The 10573-nt window shown below is 42.0% G+C and overlaps 1 long non-coding RNA gene across 1 annotated transcript in view; it reads right to left on the bottom strand.

Annotated features, from left to right (window-relative positions):
- Positions 1 to 8777: 8777 nt before the first annotated feature.
- The window catches only part of LOC103457840 (uncharacterized), a 2190-nt gene continuing 394 nt past the window's right edge, over positions 8778 to 10573 (bottom strand). Inside the window, exons 2-3 of the long non-coding RNA XR_532485.1 lie at positions 9225 to 9281; positions 8778 to 8966 (exon numbers count right to left, since the gene is read on the bottom strand). This is a non-coding gene — a long non-coding RNA (uncharacterized LOC103457840). The remainder of the gene's footprint in view (positions 8967 to 9224; positions 9282 to 10573) is intronic.

Genomic DNA, 10573 nt, shown 5'->3' with positions numbered 1-10573 from the left:
ACACACACACACACACATACACACACACACACCAAACACTACCGGTACAAGCTCCCGTCTCCCTCTGCCCCTTCATATAATATATCAAAGCATCTCTGGGTGTCTGCGGGTCTCAAAATCCGCCTTCACTTCCTGAACCAACATACACTCTCTTTATCTCTCCTTCGTGCTCTTTCCCTCAGAAACACACACGCGCGCACACACCACGCATGGTGATGAAGGATGGTAACTCTCTTCTCTCCGGTCTCCAGCTGATTTACACACACCGTCTTTGACAAAGCACCTGGAATAACACCTCGAACACACACACACACAAAGAACCCACAGTTGCAGTGCCAAGATGAAACCGAAATCAATAAGATAGCTGTACTTAAGATGATTATGGTACAGATATGTTGTTTAGGTTTTTTGTTTTTGTTTTTTAAAAAGGAGGTAATCGTCTTTGTTTCTGCTAGTTTGCAGACTTTTAAACCAAAAAACCCTGAAAAATCAGCTCAGGATTTGGGAGAAACTCTACAATGTGTCGCACTTAATTTCCCCCAGTGTCAGGTAGTAGCTTTCAGAAGTCGGGTTGGAGTCGGGCTGTGTGGATGAGAACAAGTGGATCAAGGTCAAAGCACAACGTTGGGGAAAAGCTGCGTAAATGCGGACGCTTCGGGCTGACCGTGACACGAAGCTGACAAACTACAGGAGGGAGCAGAGCCATGCTATATCTGCGAAGATAAAGTTCATCCTGGTCAGGCGGAGGAGGAGAAAGAGAAGGAAGAGGCGTTGGAGTACCGCAGGAGATAAGAGGAAAAGAAAACAGTAGGGCCATTCATGGAGCATCTAACCCTAAAGAAGGCTGGTAGTGTGTGTGTTTCTGAAACAAAAAAAAGAAGAAGAGGAAATCTCAGGACCAATCAGAATAGCTGTATATGGACACAAAAAACAAAACACGGTTTATTAGATACATATGATTCTGCTTGATCTGTACATTGATAAGTATACAGCGTACAGTGTGCCATGCGTGTGGTCTCGTCCTCTCATCCTGTTTAGAAAGGAGAGAGACCCCCATTTCCTCTGGCTCTGAGCCTTCTGTTGTGACTACATTATGGCTTCATCGCCACCCCCGGCTCCACGTCTCCCATGTCAAACGGTCAGCACAGGCCCGGCCGAGGAGTACACCGGGAGGGTTAAACTCTTTACATGTAAGCTCGAGAAACAGTGTTGGTTTTTAGTCAGTTCATATGCCAAGGTAAATATTGTTTTTGTTTTGTTTTTTTCCCCCCCTCCTGATCTAAATCTCTGGGCACAATTTCGTGCTGGTGGATCAAAACTAGGTCATGAGTGCAGAAGGAGCAAGAGTGAGAAACAAAACGGAGTTGAAAAGGTGATAAAGGCTGAGTTTTAACGTAAACAAGCTGTTCGTCATAGTCGCAGCCTTGAAAAGTCAAAATCTGCTCAGTCGTCTGGTTTTTTGCGCCGTTTTTCGGTCAGGTATTGACACTGCCGTGAGCCAATGTGGGTGAAGGTCAAAAGTCTTTGCGTCTTTCAACATGGCTGGTTTGTTGAGATGTTTCACTGCTGCCAAGGCAGGACTGAGTATGACGGCAATTTGACATTTCTTAAAATGTTTTTGAGGCAAAAAAAAACATTGGGTTGACCCTAAAAAAATGAATCTGGAGAAATGTGGAGAGCTGTCTTTGAAGACACAGGGTGATCCATACCTCACACTATGGCTACTAATGATGCAATGGCACAGAAAGGTCAACAAAATGCAAAAGCCACAGCAGTAAAAAACAACACAACAAGAGCCACACCCGAAGGATGAGAAAACTCACTATTGCGATATACTCGGTGGAATAACTTCCATTTTAGCATAACGTCCTGTTTTACTATGACTTTCGTTGTTACGTTATGGGTTTGTTTTTGTGCACTGTCTAAACTACAGTAGTTAAAGAATAAGAAAAACATGTAGGAAGTCCACATCTCGTCCTACAATATAAACTTCTCTCTTTGGGATTTCCAAGAGAGCAAGAAAATGAAAACCGATTATTTAAACTTCGTCACTTTTTGACAGAAATGAGTTGTACTAATCATCCGATTCCACGCTTGATTAGTCGTTCTTCAAAAATTTTGCAAAAGAAGTTTAGATACAGAGTGACGTGTCTTTCCTGCGGCACTAATAAGATCCACACATCCAGACAGCAAAAGAAGGAGAGCAAAGGAAACCTGGAGTGAATTTCTTCTTGTTTATTCAAAATATACAGACCCCAGTTTCCTCCATCCCAGCTGAGTGCTGACAAATCCGCCAGCCGCTTATCAAATTAAACCCCCATTAGCTGCATAAACACACAGGCTCACACACACACACACACACACACACGCACACACGCAAACAGCCCTATTACCGGCGCAAACACGCTGTCTCCCTCACGCGTGTTTAACTGCCCGGCCTATCACGGCCTCTTCAAATAATCCCGCACGCCAATCTGGACATATCTCCGCGCTGAGGTAAACTGCTCTGCGTGTCACGCCGTGGCCCCCGTACCGCTGGTGCTCCTGACCTGCGTCTTCGACTGTCAGCGCCTGTCACCCCCGCGCATCTGGAGCCGCCGCAGACTTTAGCCCCATAACATCCCACCTGACCGAGACGCGGCACGCAGCGTGGAGTCCACAGTAATTCTTTCCATGAGCACTTGTTAACTTGTAAGATTTTCTTTGCAGCCGCAATAAAGCAGAGGGTGCAGGTAACACAATCTCGGTCTCTGTGCTTCGTCTGGCAGTTTCTTAAGGGATTTACCTCTCGGTGTAGTAATGTAAAGCCCAAAAGTAAAACATCAATATAAGCTGGACGTTTTAATGCGTTCTTCCTTCTCCCTTGTGGCCCCTGGAGGGTTCCTGGCCGGTAGTGCGGTAGTTAACGGTCAGGTTGAGGGAAGTGGGGAGTAAATGGAATGCTTAGCGTGCACTCCATCAGCATAAACCAATCAGCAGATGATTTTCAGGTAGACGCCAGTGTTTACATGCGCACAGATTTAAGGCAGCACATCCTAGGGAGCGGATAAAAAAAAAAAAAAGAGAGGTTTGGAGGCGGCACCGAAACGGCCGCCAGGTCTCGGGGAAATCTAAAAGAGAGCAAGAGTTCCTGTAAGCGTCTGTCGGCGTTTTATTAAAAAAAAAATACCGCAAACACTCCCTCATAACCGTTGGATATTACCACCATGAAATGATTTGCACATCAGGGGTAGGTGCTTTTCTCATTTCCCCCTTGACAGAGCTGATGCAGGAAGGCCACGCCGTGGGCTCTTTGTGAATGTATTAACGGTTTGCCAGTATTTCCTTCACACATCATCAGGAGTGGGAGTTATTGTGGAGGCCCGCGGAAATCGAAGCAACACAACTTCCTCGGTCTTGTTTGTAAAAAAGTTTATGATCATTTGCTGAATGGTGTTGAAGAGCCGTTTTGCTCGAGGGATTCCAGTTTTTCTTTTCTTTTTTTTCCTTCTCCTTGAAGCAGAACGACATGTTGATTATCCCCGGCGTTTTAGCCTGTTTCACTGTGAGGAGAGTTTCCATTCTTACTGTTGTTGTAAAAGCCTCAGATCTTATTCAAGTGCACTCCCTTATAAATGAAGAAGACAGTTTCATTACTTGTGTGCTTGACGTAGACACACACACCTTCGGGGTTCTCAGAAACTCAATTCAAACAAAACCACCGTAGCTCTGTTTTTGTCCTCTTTGTCGTCTTCGTCCTCCTCTCTGGAATTCTACTCTCTTTTCTAATAAATCTGGAGGGGCCTTTTCCATTTTTACAGGAACAGCAACTCGTTAAATGGTTGATTTCAGATGGCAGAGTGTGAATGTTTTGAGTTAACTTTATTGATCTGTGAGAGAGGGTCTGGGGCCTAGAGAGAGGTGGACATCCCCTCCAGCACATGGGCAGTAGATTTACACCTTTGCATTTAAAGACGCCTAGAAGCGCAGATGGTCACCGTACCGTTCTCCTGGCCTCCCCTAGACGGGATGCTGCTTCTCTGACACAAACACTTGAGCGGTTGGCCTAATGGTGCCTTTCCTTTTCAATAACTGGTCAATTTATTACATGAAAAAAAACTGCAACAAAATTAATAACTTTCCCCTTTTGCAACAAAAATATAGAGCAGTTAAAACTGTGGAAAAGAGGGATTTTGATGCTACATTGTAAGCATTTTAGTGGTTTGTTGGTCTTGTTAAATCATGGCAGAGTTTTTTGTTAGATAGGGTCAGCTGATAGAGAAAGAAGGAGCTTTTCAGATGTTTCGGATAATCCATAAACCCTGAAGAATGCTAACATCATGGATTCCCAGGCTGAAGCAGGGAATCCATGCTTCAGCCTGGGAAGCATGGATTCCCAGGCTGAATCCATGCTTCATGCTTAGCGTTGGAGCGTTGTCACCTCTAATAAGAGGATTTTTAAAAAATATTCAGTTATTATGATTATGTTACATTGCGGAAATTAATTTCTCGTGATTATAGATAGAGGTACACAGAAAAATAAACCCTGTGCCACTTTTCAGACCAGTAAGAAACTCCCTTTTTCTGGGCAGTTAACCTGAATGCTAACAGGCTGAGCTAACACTTCTTAGTGTTAGCTTGCTCCAACAGGCTTTTTTGTTATTATGTTACATTTTGAAAATTTATTTATCATGATTATAGGTAGGAGATGCACCAAGAAATAAAATCTGGGCCACAATGTTCAGACCAGTAAGAAACTCAAACTCTGTTTTTTTTCTGGACAGTTAACAGACTGGGATGCTAACAGTTTGAGCTAGCACTCTCTGGTGTTAGCTTGTTACTGGGGAAAGAAAACTCAAGGTTAGCTACTTTCGGCATCTGTTAGGTATTTAAGAATGAAGTCAGAGAGTAAGAAAGGTGTTTAAGAGCTATTTTAAATGAAACTGTTTTCTACAGAGGGAAGTCTGCTGTTGACTAAGGCTGCTATTTTTAAAGAACAGCAGTAATGCTAATCATAACTGCAAAGGTGATCTGTTTCATACTTCTGATCTTTTAGCCGCCACCTTGGTTTAGAAATGAGCGTTGCTCTTTCATGAAGAGCAGTATACTTAAGGTAAAGGTTGACATTCTCTAATAAGTAATTGTCAGCGAACAATTTTTACCATCTATCAATACTAACCACGCTAATTATGTAATGTTAAAGATAATATGTTAACTATGCGATACTTCTGTTTAAAATACTTGCAAAACTCTAAAGGAACTTTTATTTAGAAAAAAAAACTGACATCAACTGTGCTTCTAATATAAATAACTAATGACTGTTCATGACATTAGAGCTAAAAAAATAACAATTTTAAATTATGCTAGAACTCCTAAAGACAAATCAGAGTTCTAAGCTTTACAAAAAGACATTAGAAATAATCTATGAAAGTATAATCTAAATATGTATATTTTATGTTTAACAATATGCTTCCTAGTTCACCATTAACAGAAATCAAGCCTATTATGTGTTCTCTATATCATATTGCTTTCTTCATGGGAACTTGTGTCTAACAGTGAGCTAACAATCAGGACCGGGGTTGGGGAGGGTGGGTGAGGCTGTAAAGGACAACTCCACCTAATTGAGAGGTCATTATTGCTGCAGATCCTGTTGTACTTGTCCTCCCATCACTGTATCAGTCAGGGAGAGCTGGGTCTGTCTCCGACACATGACATCACCTCATGAGTATGAGTACGTTTCCCATAAACCTCCACGGTCCCCCGGGGTTTCCCACCCATGAGATCAGGGAATGCCAATAACGGGTGATAGTACAGAAGCCAGGCTGCGTTTTTATCAAAAATAAAATTAACTTTATCTCGTTCAGCGTTTTTATTTTCCCCCCGTTGTCTAACCAATGTTTCAGCTATTCAGGGTTTTATTTGTTTTGCAACTGCTCCATGGTGGCTTTGAGCAGGCTCCATCTCGCATATTAATCTGTTTAGACTGTCTCTTCCCCCTTCTGTCCATCTTTGTCTCCTTGTCCCCCCTCAGGGCTGAAAGCAGCCAAGGCTGTAAGGTCCTTCTCTTCCCACAACTGCTCTCAATCACCCCTGTGACTACTCGACTGTCAATCACGTCCACATCAGACCCTCACTGGGCAGATTGAGCCTGCTGGCACACAAACACACGCATAAAAAAAAAAAAAAAAAAAAAAAGAAGGTGGGAGGGGGGATTGGAAAGATGAAGAGAGGGGGGTCTTGTCAGCACCTGCTGGGTCTCGCTGGAGAATCTGCGGAGACACAGACGCATTCACACTGCAGGGCACCAGTTGTGTAGGTACCACTTTAATTTCGGCCATATTTACTCAGCCTCCCTCCACGTCGCCTCCAACCATGCTCTCCTGCCGTGTCAGCATGAGCTGCTCTTCCTCCCAAACTGGAGAAGCCATTTGGCGGTAGCCGAGAACCACGGCGCAAGGCACACGTGCAAGAACTGACACGGAGGCACAAACGGGCAGTCATGCAGAAGTCGTGGAAAGTCTGAGGTCAAACAGTTTGCCGTGCTAATATGTCAGCGTACACCTAAAGTCAGGTACTTTCTATAAGCTAAACGAGCTCTGAAATATTGGCTTTTCGAATGCAAAAAAACCCTCCCAATTCATTTCGTCTGTTCCTGTCCTAAAACAGATCCATGCACACGGAACACATACGTACAAGCGCAATTCGGGCATGGAAACATACATACAGAGTCCATTAGGATCATGTGTTTGGCCAAAACCGCAGCCCGGAGGGCTCTTTCATGACTCCATCATTATATCAATAACTCTTCACATTAATCTCAGCAAAGCAGAGCACACAGCCTATTAGCAGACCAGCAGCAGGGCCGCAGACTCTCAGACACAAGCAACATGGTAGTCAGATTTATTCTGTAAACTTGAGAGACAGAAACAAAAAAAAAAAAAGGGATTGGCTCATCTCAATTTGCATGGCTTGCCTTTTGAAACACCAGACGATAGATTACATCCACTGCCAAATGTTCAACATATGAAATCATAAAAATGTTTTATGCCGTACTGTGCTTTGATAATTATTTAGAAACACTTGTGATATATATATATATATATAAGATCGAGCCTGTTGGCACACAAACGCAACGCATAAAAAAAAAAAAAAGGGTGGGAGGAGGGCCAAAAAAGGACATATTCTTTTAGAAATTAAGAGTATAAATTTTAACCAGGGGATTCCTCATCTTCAGTGTTGTCATTATTATTATAATAATATACTGCAGCATCTGTAAAAATGGCTGAGGTTTGCAGATGACGCCAGCTTATCTGGAAAATTACAAGTCTGCTCAGAGGCAGGAAGTGACACGATATGCATCTTTGACTTGTCTAAACGAGGTCTACGAACTGAAGTCAGGTGTCTTGGTCACTGGGGAGCATTTACAAACAGAAATGTACGGACCTTGATTTAAGCCTGGACTTTAAGTTGGCCATTCTAACATGTTTATAGATTCTTTATTTTGAAAGGTTCTCTTTAATCTCAAATTAGTGTAACACAAGATCATGCGGTAGCAATAAATGTCTTGCTAACGTGCTAATTATTTCCTAATAATGAATCAAGATTTTTATAACTTAAAAAAAGACCATCACCAAACACAAAGGGTTTGTGTTGTAGGCAGTACATGTAAAGCAGGCAGAGGAGGGGAATACGAAAGGAACTAAGTGGAACTGAGAGGAAGCCTTCTCTGTCTGGACAGGAAAGGGGGTACTTTCACCTTTGACCCTCGTCCACTATCGGTCTGTGGGTGTGTGTGTGTTTATCCTCCTCCGTATGCCTCAGAACAGGTTCGTTCAGACATCGGCCTTAAGGACAGATGGTCCTCATCGCCGTGGCAGCCCAATGCAGGTGCGTATGAATGGGGTTTTATGCCTCAAGGTAGAAAGGAGAGGGGAGAGCAGTGGGGTGTTGATCATGTGCAGCGCCAATAGGGAGCAGATTTCTGTCACTCCCAAGAGTTAAGAGCATCAGACAGAGAGAAAGAAGAGAGGGATGGAATGACTAAGGAAAGAAGAAAATGTGGTAAGCTGTAAAACTTTGGAGCAACGTCCACTTTTATCGCCCTAGATCTGCCTACAGATATAAAAAGCTGTGAAGTATGTTTTTCACTTTTCTTTCATTCCCTGCCATATTTAAACAATAAAAAAAGAACTATCATCTCAGCAAAGTCCGCTGTTCCAGGAATGGCAGCGTCATCTCGGATGACCTCAGATAGTGTTTCACTGTACTTCTTTATTCTTCTTTCAACATCTCAGACTGTAAATCTGAGACGAAGAGGATAACAAAGGGGCTATAGGGAAAAAAAAAAGTGAGTTGAAGACAGGTCAAACATGGGTAATAATAAGCATTCGCCACAAAAATCAGTCATTCTGTCCTGCATTTATTTACTTCAGCATCTGTACAAAATATGCCTTTGTGGGAATTCAGGTTTGGCTTGTGAAACCCAAAATGTGTTTTTTCTTAAAATGTTTTTACAGAACCTTTAAATATGCAGGGCTATTTTTGCAAAGGTTTTCACTGTAGACGCCATTGCATGTTTATCAACAGAGATCTTCATCAATAGCTGAGGGCAATGGAGAAACTCTCCATAAAGTAGCCGATGATTCCAACATGGCAACTGCACCTTATAACCTATAGCAACTACAAAGTCCATGTAAAGGTACTGACCCTTTTGCAACTACGTCACTTAATCATGCAAAGCGCCATCATGGATGTCGGAAGTGAGAGAGTTTAAAAAGAGAGACTGAAGTTGTTTTTGCCAGTTTATTTATGGCTTCTGCTTGTTTATATCAAGCTAATTTGTCTGTAAACGTAACACACCTGGTTGGGGCTCAAAGACTGCGGCATAAAAGTTGGAAATAGCTAGCTTAGAAACCGACCCATACCTCCTCCTTCCTGTGGTCTTGATCGAAGTGACGCTGTTATACGTGACGCTACATCGGTGCAGTCTTATAAAAGTACAAAAGATGAAATACTAACCAGTTTTTTCCATACATGTTATGGCACGTTCACACCAAACGCGTTATGCAAGTCAAAAACACGCCTAATTCTTCAAGTTCGATGCGTGTTTGGCGTGAACGCACCATTAGGCTACATAATGATGTCTCCATGGTTACTAATGGTTAGGTGCCTACCCTGCCATAATGGGTATTTGATATCTTTCTAATCATTTTTACTTCTAAGCATATGAACGTTAATCTTCTTACCTTGTAAAGAATGTACCCTGCAAATCCGTCATTACGCCGAGGGCCATAGGCGTAAATCTAGGAGGGGGAATCATATGATGTTTTGTCAACAATTACATACAAACGAATGAGGAATTGCCTTCATTTTCATGCTAATGTTATAAAATTGTGTTGCTTGCAATATTCTAAATTACAAGAACCATTCGCTATGAATATTTGAGCGTTTCAGAGTGGAAAAAATTAACATTTTTCCAAATTGGGTTTTGTTTTTCTGTGACTCAAGGTCCAAAATGCAGCCACAGTATGTCTAAAAGAAATAAATAAGTGCAATCATTTGCATATTGAGAGTCTACAGAGGCTGATAATCTCCCTACTCAGCTCCCGGATCACTGTTGAAACTTTGAGTTTTATGTCAAATCCACATGAATTAAATGACAGAAACTAATTTTCTCACAGCATCTTTGATTCATTTTGTCCAGCCGTAGACTCTAAGTAACTGTCCAATCAACCAGGTATTGTGTAGTTGGTGCTTTTAATCAGTTTTCAGCTGATTAAATCCAAGTCTATGGAACACAAATTGTCACCAAAATCACTCTGTCCCTCTAAAATCTTTCAGAAAATTGTAAAAGTGCATTGAATTGTATAGAATTGTATCATTTGCCTAATATTGTGATATATATTGTATCATTATCAGAATAGCGTATTGTATCATGAGATTATTGCATCAACACACCCCTATTTGCTACATCATTGATGACATCGCTGGCTCGCTCTCTCAACCATTTTGGGAGACCAATAACTGCATGTGAGGGTCCCATCTCTAGCCACGCTGTCCGGTTTGTTTATTTTTGTGTTTACTGTGGAATGTCTGACATCCGAGGACACAGCAGACAGGAAGGTCAAAATTGCAAAGCTGTAATGGCCCAACAAACATTATTAAATTCTAATTTGTTATAAAAGACTTTCAGGGAGCAGCGTTGTGAAACCATTAGCCACTTCTCTAGTTATTTGCGTATATGAAGAGGTCTTTTTGCACACGGGGAGCAAGTCAACTTTAAATCTAAAGTACACATACACTTGGTAGCTTTACATGCAGCGGCGGTGAACTTAAGATGAACGAGGAACTTAACCTCTGGAGTCTCTGTTCTAAATGGCCGTTTTTGAGTAATTTTGATTTTACCTTTATATTTTCACCTAAAAACTATTTACCTTGTTTGGTATCATTATTTTCAGCACAACCTCAGCAATTCAAGAACCAGCAGTTAAACCAGAACAACCAGGAATTCAAGAACAGCTAGTAACTCAAAAACCACCAGCAATTCAAGAACCACCAGTAACTCAAGAACCACCAGCAATTCAAGAACCACCAG

The sequence above is a fragment of the Poecilia reticulata genome, linkage group LG21 (assembly GCF_000633615.1).
Source record: "Poecilia reticulata strain Guanapo linkage group LG21, Guppy_female_1.0+MT, whole genome shotgun sequence".
NCBI classification, from domain to species: Eukaryota; Metazoa; Chordata; class Actinopteri; order Cyprinodontiformes; family Poeciliidae; genus Poecilia; species Poecilia reticulata.
Note: the sequence above shows the minus strand (reverse complement) of the source record. Positions and strands in the feature narration are given on the sequence as shown.